The sequence below is a fragment of the Euprymna scolopes genome, chromosome 1 (assembly GCF_053919585.1).
Source record: "Euprymna scolopes isolate OS-2025 chromosome 1, ASM5391958v1, whole genome shotgun sequence".
Classification (NCBI taxonomy): Eukaryota; Metazoa; Mollusca; class Cephalopoda; order Sepiida; family Sepiolidae; genus Euprymna; species Euprymna scolopes.
In genome coordinates, this window is record NC_136482.1 from 106,363,374 (window position 1) to 106,378,929 (window position 15,556).

A 15,556-nucleotide genomic window follows, 5' to 3' on the forward strand; every position below is an offset into this window, starting at 1 on the left:
AAACCTATGTCCAATCGCCAAAATATCGCATTCCTTATGCCTGTTTTGCAGGTATTCTAATGGGATGTATGCTAATGGATACTGGAAGGCCTTCTACTGTAATAGCTTCTACCTTGGCACTGTTAGAAATTAAACTTTCCTCTGTTACCTTCTACCCAAACTGTATTATCATTCCGACGTTTAAATGTTATGCAAACAGACATCCCACTCATCCTCTATAAACATGGTCTCAAATATTTGTTTGGTGCAAAAAATAATGTCTTCTTTGACGTATATATATATATATATATATATATATATATATATATATATATATATATACATATATATACATATATATATACATAAATATATATATATATATATATATATATATATATATACATAAACGACATTATTTTTGCACAAACCTAATATTTGCCTGTAATGTCAGCTAGCAATATCCCTGTTTGGTGTAAATACAAGTAAAAAAAAGTATTGGACAGCCGTTAATCATAATCAAAAAATAAATAAATAAAGAGCATTGCAGTATTAACTAGTTTAACATTAAAATAACCGAGTAATACAAAAATCCGAGGCTTTCCATGTGAGAATTTAAAATTTTGCGTAAAAGTTGAATTATAACCAAATTACTTGAGATTCATCAATAAAGGAAACAATAAAAACAATAAATTAAAAGTAATAAACCATGAATCTAATTAATCCAGAATGTTTGTCCAGTTTCAAAATAGTTTAAATTTAAATATTCTCGCAGCATTTTATAGCAAATACACGAAAATAAGGCTTATATAAATTTCTTCAACACATACGGTGGACATGTTAAAACATGAGGGGTGGCAATTCTGCGCCCTTTGTAGTTTTTAATGACAACAAAAATATGTCAAGACACGTTCAAATTTTCTATTCTTTTTCAATCATATCTGATGAGATGTAAATATGAAAATTTTTAAATGATATCAAATTTAAAATTGTCCCGTGAATGTCGAAACAATTGTAATATATGAAAAAATACAAATACAAAAATATAAATACTGGTTTTGCCAGTATATATATGTATAGTCGATTACAGAAATGTTAATGATGTTGCTTAATATTTGAGTCCACTCACGTGGCTAAAATTTTTATTGATATATGTACATTACCATTGGTTAATTGATTTTAAATATATGTGAGCTTTGGAATAATCTCTTTTAATATATATATATATATATATATATATATATATATATATATATATATATATATATATATAAAGGTCTGGATCGATAGAGACTGTAAAAATACATAGATCTAAAATATATTAACAGATGAAGAGGAAATGTTAGTTGAAAAACAGGGCTGAAATAAATGGGGAGGACGATGCGACAGGCATAATCACCATTCTCACGCTATGCTGGCATCAATCGCATTGGTAAAAGAGTAATTGCAATGTCGAAATCGAATTACTTCCCAGTTGAATATCGACGGATCCATGAATGAAACACAACCTCAAAAATACTAATGCAAAGAATAATAAAATAATTATAAAAAGGTTTCATGTCAAACAATAAAATAAACAAAAGGAAATAGATTTTGGCATGCCAAAAACGAATAACGAAAATCGACAAGATGTTGCAATGAAATAATTACAAGCAAGTATAAAAGAAGAAATAGCATAATAATAATAATAATAATAATAATAATAATAATAATAATAATAATAATAATAATAATAAAGATAAAACACATAAAATTCATGTAAAACTGACACTAAGGCACTCATTCCATGATCTATTTTTTGTGTCCCGTAAATTAATTGCGAAACAACTACGCCATCAACTAGGAATCGATTAAACTGTCCATCAGAAGTAACGATCTACAATTCCCGTTTTTCTCAGTATCCTTCCGACTACTCTTTTTTTCTAATACATATTAATATGAAACTCGGTATTCTCCAGGAGTTTAAATATATTTTACAATTGTAATTATAATGTATATTCTTGAATTTTTATATATCTCCACTCTAAATTCATTGGCCATTTCTTTCTTATATAATTTATTACCATAGTCGGACTCTAGACTGCCACCATTTAAAAGGGAGTTAGGTATTTTGTCACATAAATTTAGCCTTTGTCTCTGATTGGAAAATTTTAGAATAGACAACTCAATTGTGATAACGTATTTTAATGAAAAATATGGCATAAACATCAAATCTGCGAGTATATACACATGACTTATTTTGTGTGAGTGCACAAACGTGTGTGTGTGTCTGTGTGTGTGTGCGCGCGCGCGTGTTTGTGTGTGCCCGAAACAGTGTCTACAAAACTACTCCGTCAATTTTCGGTTTACAGATGTGAAACTTATTATATGGGATATTCTGACCAGCGGAACAAATTATATTTGTCTTTTACTTTATTTAGCTGAACAAAAAGCTGTAAAATGATCAAAGTTGAAAGATTAGAATCTGGCAGGTGTAAGTCCACTAAAGATATATACTTTACATATGCACAAATGTACATTTATACGTTTAAATGTTTTAATATTTAAGTTTTGATATGAATGTCTCTTTGTATGGTAACGAATACCGCTGAAGCGCTAAATATTTGGATTTTAATTCTAGCTGATGGCACCCAAGTTATATTTTTTAAGTTTCATGTAATATTTATTGTGTAAAATAAAACAATGAACGAAGAATTGGTTCTCGAGTAAGAAATATTAAATATGGATTAATTAAAATATAATGTTTAAGCGTATTATACTAACGAACATCATCATACAAGCTGATAATCTTATATACAAGGTGGTCGCTTTAAAAAATGGTTATTATAGCTTGTGAATTTATTATTTCAATTTTATCAGGTTATGGTTTTATTGCGCCTGGCTTGTTTCCTTTCTGGATTGTGGTACGCATATTATGGGGGATAGCATCAGAAAAAAAAACTTTCAGCTTTTAAAAAAAACAGGTTAATATTCTTTCTAAATAGTTGATTCGGAGACCGATAAATATCTTTCTGTTTAACCGAATTTTAACGATGATTACAAATCATCAGGTCGGTGATGTTGCAGCAAATTTGAAACGAGAAAAACCTGAAGCAATAACTTCTCGCCCAAATGGAACGGGTTAAAATAAATCACACTTTTTTTTTTAAATAAAATTACGTTTTACAAATTTGCCGCTTTTGTAGCGACCACCATGTAATAAAACACGCAATAACACTTACTAAGATTTTATTTATATCCCACTGTGGAAAAAATTGACACAAGGTTAGGAAAACACAATTTGACAAGCCAGCTCCCTATAAGTAGATTATTTTATTCGAACAAAAAGGCGTCTTTCTTGACATTCCTCGCGAACCTCAAGTGATTAGCAATAAAATAATCACTTACAAAAGAATAAAAAATGGCAAATGCTGAGAAATTGTCAATTAGAAAATACAAAATGATTAGGAGTTTGTGCGCTTCTGAATGTTTGAGATGAGGATGGATTCTTCGTATTATTTGGATTCATCGTTCTACTGTTCTTATCTTGTGTGTTATTTTCACTACGTTTCCGTCGATGTAAACCTCCGACCTTCTTCAAATATATCTTATCGAACTCGGAAATCTTTCTGGTGAACTCGGAAATCTTCCTGGCGAACTCAGAATTTAGAATGAAACTCACAAGGATGCGTGGCGCAGTTCTTAGAATACTTGAAAAAATCTATTGCAAAAGTGATATTCTTCTGAAGGTTGAAGGTTCAATTCTCAGTGTGTGCGACCGAAAAATACAACTGCGTGTTTCTTTGGACCTCTACTAAGGCATGGTTGGCGGAACAAGCGCATGCTCCCCATGAAGTAAATAAAATGTTCTGTTCGAAATTCCGTCCAAATTCCTGAGTCTAGGAGAAACATTCCCGAATTCGACACGATACACCTGAAGAAGGTCGGTTTACATCGACCGAAACGTTGTGAAAATCACGCTCAAGGCGAGAACAGTAGTTGGATGATTCCAAACAATACGAATGATGGAGTTTTCATTCAGGAAAAAAAAAATCAGTGGTCTCGTGGTGATCAAATCAACAAACCGAACAATTCAGAAAAGATATTAGGTATTCAAGGGATCCGTCATTTAAATATGTACGCGTACTGACGACGTACTTGCTAATTAATGCCGCACGAGCATTTAAGCTTGACTCTGGCATCACAGAGTGTTTTTTTACACAGGCATCACCACGTTATCAAGGCCTAGAGGCCACTCAAGGATAAGGGGTAAAGAGTGTACAGTAGAAATTGGACAATTTAGTAATCATTAGTAATGAGAATTCGGTAAATTTATTAACTTATATGGAACTTAGACTTGAAGACAACCATATTGTAGTCAGCCGGAAAGTAAGAAAACGGAAGACAATTCCACAGGCGTGCAGTTCTAAGAAAGAAGCTTTGTTTATGGAATCTACGTTTAGGTTGAGACACAGATAAAGAGTGGTGGAATTATTGATAATGTTTTCAGGTAGACGAGTGTTTCTTGTGAAAGTTTGGCGAGGGGGGGACCATAGACTGAAGCCCAGTCGAACAATTTCCATGAAAATAATCATACATCAGACACTAACTCGCAACATGTCTTCTGTGAGATAGAGGTTGCATAGAAGAGGCTACGAAGTCTATTTTGAACTCTATCAAGGCAGGACAAGTCCTTTCTAACAGTTCCTTCCCTGATGTGGCAACAGTATTCCCTCCTTGGACGTACCTAGCTCTTATATAGATAAAGAATTGCATCAGCAGTGAGATATCTACTGGATCGATAGAAAGATCCCACCATTTTTCCAGCGGCTTTGGCAACAGATTTGATGTACGTGTTCCATTTAAGATCAGCAGTAATGGTCAAGCCCAGAAGCTTGTCAAAAATTGAGGCCTCCTGAAGACGAGATCCATTCATTTCAATTGATGCCAGATGTGGATCAGCATGTTGATGATGTAAAGAGAGAAGCTTGGTTTTAGATGCATTAAAAGTAACCCGCCATTCCTTTCCCCATTGTACCACGTGCTCAAGATCAGAGGAGAGAGAATCGGAGAGAACTTGGTCGTATACTGTCTTAGATATGCTACCATAAATGGTAGTGTCATCAGCATAAATGTCTACAAATGATGTAAGGATGTGATTTGGAAGATCATTAATGTAGATCAGGAAAAGAGTTGGCCCCAGAATTGACCCCTGAGGGACACCATAAATACTGTGAGCTTCTGATTTTTGCCCCTCAACTACTACTCTTATGAACCTATCAGAAAGAAATGATTTAATAATTGAGAAGACATTTCCAGCTATAACATAGCTAGATATCTTATGAAGTAAAACTTTATGCCATACCCTATCAAAGTCTTACATATGTCAAGAGCAATTGCCCTAGAAATATTGCCTCCGTCAAGAGATTTGCTAATCCTATGAAGTATAACTGTAAGCACATCTGCTGTAGATCTATCAGAACGGAAATCATATTAAGTGTCATTAAGAAGGTTATTTTTGTTGAGATGGTTGATTACTTCTGTATTTAAAACAGATTCCAGCAACTTCCTCAGGACGCACAGGAGACTTATTGGCCTGTACTGAGAAGGAGTTGAGCGATCACCTGAATTCCTAAATACAGGGCATACTGATGATATTTTCTATTCTCCTTCAGACGACGTTTAAACAGTTTTGTAAGTATGGGCGCTAATTCAGGTTGAAGTTTTTTGAGTACTACAATTAGAATACCGTCAGTGCCAGTTGCTTTACTGGAATCAAGGTTTTTGATTAGCTTGGCAACATTACGTACAAATATATGTATATCACATAGCGTGTTTTCTGATACTGGAGGAAATATTGGGGGTTGGCGGTCTTTGTCGCAAAGGGTAGAATAAGCTGCAAAGTTCTGGGCAAAGAGTTTGGCTTTGTCTGATGCTGACAAGATTACCTCAAGTCCATTGATGATAGTTGGGATAGAGCACACGCTTCTGTTCAGGATTCTGTAACTAGATTCTGTTTGCTATTTGCTACAAAAGAGTGGTCCGAACATCCAAGAGGAGACAGAACAGAAGCTGAACATAGTTCAGGCCAATTGTGAGAAAAATGTCTAGTAGACTCGCATACTGACCGTCATTGTCGGGCACACGGGTGGGTTCGTGAACAATTTGAGTGAGGTCATAAGCAATGGAGAAATCATGACACAACCTCCCCTCATCATCGGTCTTGTTTGAGTGGGTCAACCATTCGACGTTGTGAACATTGAAGTCTCCACATACGTGAATGTTAGCTGCAGGATAAGCAGATAGGACTTGGTCAATTTTCTCAGATATGCTTTTAAAGATAGTAACTCCGCTGTTGTGGGGGCGATAGAGAGTAAATATGAATGCCGTAGTGTGAGCTAATGCAACCCGGAAGCACATATAGGGTGAGTTAGGATCTTCTCTGGAGATGTTCCGTACCACATGGAAAGCCATCTTTAATATAGGCACATATTCCATGCCCATGGCGATCTTGGGGGTCAGATTTAGAAGTTAAGTTAGAGTATCCTTTAATTGCGGACTCTTCTAGGGAAATAGCCTGTCCAATGACAATTTCGCTTAAAAATAAAAGGTCTGGTTTAGTCTCCTGTAATTGGGTTTCAACCTCTGGAAGTTTAGAACGTAGACCCCTGATGTTGGAGAAGGATACATAGTAGTAGCTGTCTACGTTGGAAGTTGGAGAACCGGGTTTACTCGTGTATTTTTTCTTGAAATTAGTCATGATGGAATTTTGGAATTTGTGAACTAGGTGGTCAGATTTACTTAGAGCAGGATAGAGAGGAGAAACTAAGAGAGAAAAAGAAACGAAGATTTTTTGTAGCACATGATAAGGTAAAACCGTCACAATTACCCACTAATATGGCATCGAGAGGCCCCGCCAGAAGCTACTGCATGGTTCAGAATCCATTCATCAAATGGCAATACAGCAGCCTCAGTACTTTGCACCTGCTGATAGGACAGCCTCTTTAGTGATTAATCCAAAGTTTGGGTCCCTGACTATAAGGCAAATAACGTCAGCCCATATAAAGCGGTTACCTCCAGCATCTTTACTAGTCACATGGCCACAAGGATAGATATAGAAACAGAAAATTTCCGCCATCTTGGCCAACTGTTCGCGCAAAATATTGCCAACCTAGAAAACAGCTTTTTCTTCTCCCTTCGCCAGAAAAATTACTCATTAAAAAATGAGGACTGAGTGACAAATAAAGAGAAGCGAGAGTGACGGGACTGCCGATAACGCATCCACAATGCGTTTTCTACTATCCATTAAAAAATATTAATTATGATACTTAAATGTCTAACGGAGGTGTTTAAGGGAAAGTATGGTGATAGATTTCCTTCTCACGATCTAAAAATGAATACAATTATGTAATCTATTTTTGCAATCAACTTGGTACATAAATAAACATTTATGGACGAGAAAAAAGCTAGCATTTAATATACCAGAAATACATAAATTAAATACTGAAATAAAATGTAGTTATTAATATTTGAATCTAAAAATAAAAGTACCTTATCTAAAAAACAAAAACATTTCCGTCTCCAAAAGGCAAACTGTAACTTTTTATAATAAACGCGTTCAAAAGACTTTTTTTCAAATTAACCGTTAAAAGAAAAGCGTGATTTTATTCTGGACTTTAGCTAGTCACGTTTTAAGAAAGTTGCGTTATAAAAGAAAAGCGGATGGAGGGTGGAGTTTTATGCATATATAGGTATTAAGGTCGAAGTAAAATGAAGGAGCAGACAAAAAGGAAAAAAACGTGTGACGATTCAAAACGTACACTCTACAAGCTCCTTCAACCCCTTCGGAAGCGGACCTGTTTGACTTAAAGATGATTTACGGAAACACAAGAGCGAATTGGATATAAAATACATGAAGGGCTGATAGCAAGAAAAGATAAATAATGAGTATTTTCTGTGTTAAAAATGTGTCGGCTAATTGTGTGTGAAACTGAACTAAATATTTTTTCAGTTAAATAGCTTAATGCCAAAGTTTACCTTTTTTTACACAAGATTACAACTTATCAAGGCCCGGAGCCAATCGAGGGTGAATGTTAATGGGGATACCTTTGTCTATGTGATTATAGCCTACTAAATATAAGTAGTGGGAATTTTGTAAATTAGATTACTTAGGGGACGGTTCATCAAGAACTTGTTTTCGTAGGACTTGAAAACAGTCAGATTGTAATCAGATGGAAAGCAGGCAATCGGAAGAGAGTTCCACAGGCGTGCAATTCTAAGAAAGAAGCTTTTTTCATGGAATCTGCATTTAGGCCTAGGCAGAGATAAAGAGTGTGAGAAATTATTGATAGTGGTTTTGGCTAGACGAGTGTTTTTCGTGGATGTTTGGCGAGGGGGGGACCATAGATTGAAGCTCAGCTTAATACTTGTCACGAAAATAACGATAAAAAAGAGACAGGCTCGCAACGTCTCTTCTGTGGGAAAGAGGTTGAAGAGAAAAGAAAAAAGGCATCCCCAACTAAGTTACGAAGTCTATTTTGAACTCTGTACAGGCGTGATAGGCTGCTTCTAGCAGCTCCTGTCCAGATGTGGCAATATACCTCCATCGTTGGCTGTACATGGCTTTTATATAGGTAGAGAATGGTATCAGGAGTGCGATATGTACTGAAACAGAAGAAGAGACCCACCATTTTCCTGCGATCTAAGCAATGGATTTGATATACGTGTTCCATTTAAGGCCAGGAGTAAAGGTCAAGCCCAGAAGCTTGTCAAAACATAAAGCCTCTCCTAAACGAGCGCGATTTCCACCGATGCTAGATTGGCTTCAGAGTGTAGGTAGTGTAGTGCTAGAAGCTTGGTTTTAGATGCATTAAAAGTAACCAGCCAATCTTTTCTGCATTGTACATTATGCGCAATATCAGAGGAGGCAGAATCAGAGAGTACTTTGTCGTTTATGGTCTTTGATGTGCTATCATAGATTGTAGTATCGTCAGCATACATGTCTACGAATGATGTAAGGGTGTGATTTGGAAAATCATTAATGTAGATCAGGAAGAAAGTTGGGGGCAAAATGGACTCCTGAGGGACTCCAGTCTTAATACTGAGAGCTTCGGATTGCTGCCCATCAACCCTACTCTTTTGGACCTATCAGAGAGAAATGATTTAATAACTGAGAAGACATGTCCAGATATACCATAGCCGGAGATTTAGTAAAGTAGACCTTTATGCCTACCTAATTAAAGGGCTTTGATATGCCAAGAGAAATTGAGAGGAGGGCTCCGTCGAGAAATTAGCTAATTGTATGAGATATAACTTAGCACTTCTGCTGTAGATCTAGCAGAACGGAAACCATATTGCACGCCTCTAAAATGGTTGTTTAAGATAAATTCACGGACTCCTGCATAGAATCACATCATCCCAAATGAATTCCAGTTGACGTTGGTCCAAGCCATTATGATTGAATTGCGTCACGGATCGGATCGGGATGTTTCGAATCATTTTTATTTTTATTAAATTACAATTCTATTTAATGAAGCAATTTCTTTTTTGAAAATTCTCTCTCTCTCTCTCTCTCTCTCTCTCTCTCTCTCTATATATATATATATATATATATATATATATATCCATATATATATATAAAATATATATCGAATATATATATACATATATATAAAATATATATAGAATATATATATATATATATATTCACACTCACTGGAAAATACATAATTAAAATACATATATATCCTATTATACATGAATTTTGAAAATCCTAATAGCATTATAAAATCACACTTCATGTTACCCCTTCTACCATAACTGCGATTAAAGTTTCACGACAGCACAAACAAAATAGGAACATTCTCGAACCAGAAGAAAGGCAATTCATTAAGACGTTGACGTCACCTTTTTATCCGGAAGCGGTGGAGAGGTTTCCGCGCAACAGACACTTGATGTCTCCTGGTGTCTTATTTGCAGTAAAGTTTTAAGTAATTCTGTACACGTTTTGTTCGCTTCTTGTTCTTTCCACGAACCTTCCTGTCCTCCTAAAACGTTTCTGTTTCAACTGCATGTCGCGACGGTCGTTTTTAACAGGAGATGATTGAGATAACATTTGACTGCACATCGTTGAGTAAATTACATTATCCTTGAAATACGGCTCGAGCTTATGTTCATTATTATACTCCATAGATGAAGGATGATGCCGATTACATATACGTAAACTCGGACTCAAATTACCCTTTACCAAACAAACAAGACTCTTAATTCTATCGAACGTAGACTTAGAAATAATTCTAAAAACCTAGATGTATTTAAGAAGACAAGCAATATATAAAGCGCTTCATCAGTCGCAAGGATATAGAATATCTAAATATCTTTGAGATGAAGGATGATTCGCAATAGAGTGTGTGTAAAGTGAGGCTGGTTTCCGCATAGCCAACTTGTTTTTGTTGAGATAAGTGATTTAAATTTTAATCATGCTTTTTATTTTAGATTTAAAATATTAACAACTCCATCTTATTTCAGTATTTAATTTGTGTATTTCTGTTTTATTAAAGGCCAGCTTTTTTTTTCTCGTCCAATACCGGCTTCCATCTTATCTCGAAATTACTTATAACGTCACCAACTTACTTTCGGAAGAACCCCCCTCCCCGCCTTCGCCTTTTCTTTTATATCGTAAGCTTCTTAAAACGTTACTAGCTTAGGTTCAGATTAAAATCACGATTTTCTTTTAACGGTTAATTTAAAAGAAAAATGTTTTGAACGCTGCTAACTCAATTTCTTTCAATACAGGTTGCAATTTGGAGACAGAATTGTTTTTGTTGAGATAAGTGATTTCAATTTTAATCATGCTTTTTATTTAAGATTTAAAATATTAACAACTTCATTTTAGTTCAGTATTTAATTTGTGTATTTCTGTTTTATTAAAGGCCAGCTTTTTTTCTCGTCCAATACCGGCTTCCATCTTATCTCGAAATTACTTATAACGTCACCAACTTACTTTCGGAAGATCCCCCCCCGCCTCCGCCTTTTCTTTTATATTGTAAGCTTCTTACAACGTTACTAGCTTAGGTTCAGAATAAAATCACGATTTTCTTTTAACGGTTAATTTTAAAAAAATGTTTTGAACGCTACTAACTCAATTTCTTTCAATACAGGTTGCAATTTGGAGACAGAATTGTTTTTGTTGAGATAAGTGAATTCAATTTGAATCATGCTTTTTATTTTAGATTTAAAATATTAACAACTCCATCTTATTTCAGTATTTAATTTGTGTATTTCTGTTTTATTAAGGGCCAACTTTTTTTTTCTCGTCCAATACCGGCTTCCATCTTATCTCGAAATTACTTATAACTTCACCAACTTACTTTCGGAAGAAACCCCCACCCGCCTCCGCCTTTTCTTTTATATCGTAAGCTTCTTAAAACGTTACTAGCTTAGGTTCAGAATAAAATCACGATTTTCTTTTAACGGTTAATAAAATAAAATGTTTTGAACGCTACTGACTGATTTCTTTCAATACAGTTGGCAATTTTGTGACGGAATTGTTTTTGTTGAGATAAGTGATTTCAATTTTAATCATGCTTTTTTATTTTAGATTTAAAATATTAACAACTCCATCTTATTTAGGTATTTAATTTGTGTATTTCTGTTTTATTAAAGGCCAACTTTTTTTCTCGTCCAATACCGGCTTCCATCTTATCTCGAAATTACTTACAACGTCATCAACTTGCTTTCGGAAACACCTCTCTCCCCCCTCCGCCTTTTCTTTTATATCGTAAGCTTCTTAAAACGTAACTAGCTTAAGTTCAGAATAAAATCACGATTTTCTTTTAACGGTTAATGTAAAAAAAAATGTTTTGAACGCTACTAACTCAATTTCTTTCAATACAGGTTGACATTTGGAGACAGAATTGTTTTTGTTGAGATAAGTGATTTCAATTTTAATCATGCTTTTTATTTTAGATTTAAAATATTAACAACTCCGTCTTATTTCAGTATTTAATTTGTGTATTTCTGTTTTATAAAGGGCCAACTTTTTTTTTCTCGTCCAATACCGTGTTCAAACTATTCTCGAAATTACTTACAACGTCACCTACTTACTTTCAGAAGAACCCCCTCGCCGCCTCCGCCTTTTCTTTTATATCGTAAGCTTCTTAAAACGTTACTAGCTTAGGTTCAGAATAAAATCACGATTTTCTTTTAACGGTTAACTTAAAAAAATGTTTTGAACGCTACTAACTCAATTTCTTTCAATACAGTTTGCAATTTGGAGACGGAATTGGTTTTGTTGAGATAAGTGATTTCAATTTTAATCGTGCTTTTTATTTTAGATTTAAAATATTAACAACTCCATTTTATTTCAGTATTTAATTTGTGCATTTCTGTTTTATTAAATGCCATCTTTTTTTTCTCGTCCAATACCGGCTTCCATCTTATCTCGAAATTACTTATAACGTCACCAACTTACTTTCGGAAGAACTCCCTCCCCGCCTCCGCCTTTTCTTTTATATCGTAAGCTTCTTAAAACGTTACTAGCTTAGGTTCAGAATAAAATCACGATTTTCTTTTAACGGTTAATTTAAAAGAAAAATGTTTTGAACGCTACTAACTCAATTTCTTTCAACACAGGTTGCAATTTGGAGACAGAATTGTTTTTGTTGAAATAAGTGATTTCAATTTTAATCATGCTTTTTATTTTAGATTAAAAATATTAAAAACTCCATTTTATTTCAGTATTTAATTTGTGCATTTCTGTTTTATTAAATGCCAGCTTTTTTCTCGTCCAATACCGGCTTCCATCTTATCTCGAAATTACTTATAACGTCACCAACTTACTTTCGGAAGATCCCCCCCCGCCTCCGCCTTTTCTTTTATATCGTAAGCTTCTTAAAACGTAACTAGCTTAGGTTCAGAATAAAATTACGAGTTTCTTTTAAAGGTTAATATAAAAAAAAAATGTTTTGAACGCTACTAACTCAATTTCTTTCAATACAGGTTGCAATTTGGAGACGGAATTATTTTTGTTGAGATAAGTGAATTCAATTTTAATCATGCTTTTTATTTTAGATTTAAAATATTAACAACTCCATTTTATGCCAGTATTTAATTTGTGCATTTCTGTTTTATTAAATTCTAGGTTTTTTTTATTCGTACATATATGTTTATTTATCTACCGAGTTGATTGCAAAAATAGATAACGAATTGTACTCATTTTTAGTTCGTGTGAGGGGAATCTATCACCATACGTTCCCGTAAACACGTCCGTTGGACTTTTATTAAGTACAATACTTAATAGTTTTTTGTTTTTTGTTTTTTTTTAATGGAGACTAGAAAACGCATCGTCGATGCGTTTTCTACTCTCCATTATCGGCAGCTCCTGTTACTCTCGCTTCTTCTTATTTGCCCCTCAGTCCTCATTTTTTAATGAGTGATTTTTCTGACGAAGGGAGAAGAAAAAGCTGTTTTCTAGGTTGGCAGTATTTTGTGCGAAAAGTTGGCTGAGATGGCGGAAATTTTCTGTTTCTATGTCTAGCCATGTAACTAGTAAGGGTGCTGGAGGTAAACGTTTTGTCTGGGCTGACGTTATCCGCCTGATAGTCAGGGACCCGAACCTTGGATTAACCACTAAGGAGGCTGTCCTATCAGCCTGTGCAAAGTACTGGGGCTGCTGTATTGCCATTTGGTGAATGGAATGTGGACCATGCAGTAGCTTCTGGTGGGGCCTCTCGATGCCATACTAGTGGGTAATTGTTACGGCTTTACCTTATCATTAGCTACAAAAAAATATCTTCGTTTCTTTTTCTCTCTTAATTTCCCCTCTCTGTCCTACTCTAAGTAAATCTGACGACCTAGTCCACAAATTTCAAAATTTAATCATGACAATTTTCAAGAAAAAATACACGATTAAACCCGGTTCTCCAACTTCCAACGTAGACACTTACTACCATGTCTCCTTCTCCAACATCAGGGGTCTACGTTCTAACCTTCCAGAGGTTGAAACCCAATTACAGGAGACTAAACCAGACCTTTTATTTTTAAGTGAAACTGGCATTGGACAGGCTATTTCCCTAGAAGAGTTTGCAATTAAAGAATACTCTAACTTAACTTCTAAATCTGACCCCCAAGATCGCCATGGGCATGGAATATGTGCCTATATTAAAGATAGCCTTCCATGCGGTAGGGACATCTCCAGGGAAGATCCTAACTTACCCTATATGTGCTTCCGGGTTGCTTTAGCTCACACTACGGCATTTTTATTTACTCTCTATCGCCCCCACAACAGCGGAGTTACTATCATTAAAAAAATATCTGAGAAATATGACCAAGTCCTATCTGCTTATCCTTCAGCTAACATTCACGTATGTGGAGACTTCAATGTTCACAACGTTGAATGGTTGACCCACTCAAACAAGACCGATGATGAGGGGATGTTCTGTCATGATTTCTCCATTGCCTATGACCTCACTCAGATTGTTCAGGAACCCACCCGTGTGCCCGACAATGACGGCAAGTATGCGAGCCTACTAGACCTTTTTCTCACAACTTGCCCTGAACTATGTTAAGTTTCTGTTCTGTCGCCTCTTGGATCTTCCGACCACTCTGTTGTATCAATTAAGATAAAAATGAAATGTAATAAGTCCCCAGACGTACCTCTCCATCGTACAGTATATCGATTCACTAAGGCTGACAGGGATAGCTTCCGTACATTTATAACTGATCTACCTCTGCATTCCATATTTAAGGATGTGTCCTCTATAGTATTAGACCTGACGGAATGATTAATTGTAGGTATTGATCGTTTCATACCCTCGAAAAAGTTTCAGCAAAAACCTAACAGCCAGCCATGGTTCTCTCCAGAATGTGCTGCGGCCATTGCGCACAGAAATCACTTTTTCCACTGTTTCCAACGTAATAGATGTATGGAAACTGAAGCCGCTTTCAGGACTGCCAGCAACCATTGTAAGAAAGTAATAAAGAGCTCAAGATGGTTGTATGCTCGATCTGTTAAGTCCAAAGTAGCTGAGCAGCAGCTTGGTGCCCACCAGTTTTGGCAAATAGCAAACAGAATTCTGAACAGAAGCGTGTGCTCCATCCCAACTATACACAATTGACCTGAGGTAATCTCGTCAGCATCAGACAAAGCCAAACTCTTTGTCAAGATCTTTAAAGCTAATTCTACCTTTTGCGATCAAGGCCGCCAACCCCCAATAGTTCCTCCTGTATCTGAAAGCACACTATGTGATATGCGTATATGTGTACGTGATGTTGCCAAGCTAATAAAAAACCTTGATTCCAGTAAAGCAACTGGCCCGGACGGTATTCCAATTATAGTACTCAAACAACTTCAACCTGAACTAGCGCCCATACTTACAAAACTGTTTAAACGTTGTCTTAAGGAGAATAGTTTCCCATCTTCCTGGAAAATTTCATCAGTATGCCCTGTATTTAAGAATTCAGGTGATCGCTCATCCCCCTCTCAGTACAGGCCAATAAGTCTCCTGTGCGTCATGAGTAAGTTGCTGGAATCTGTGTTAAATACAGAAGTAATCAACCATCTCAACAAAAATAACCTTCTTAATGACACTCAATATGG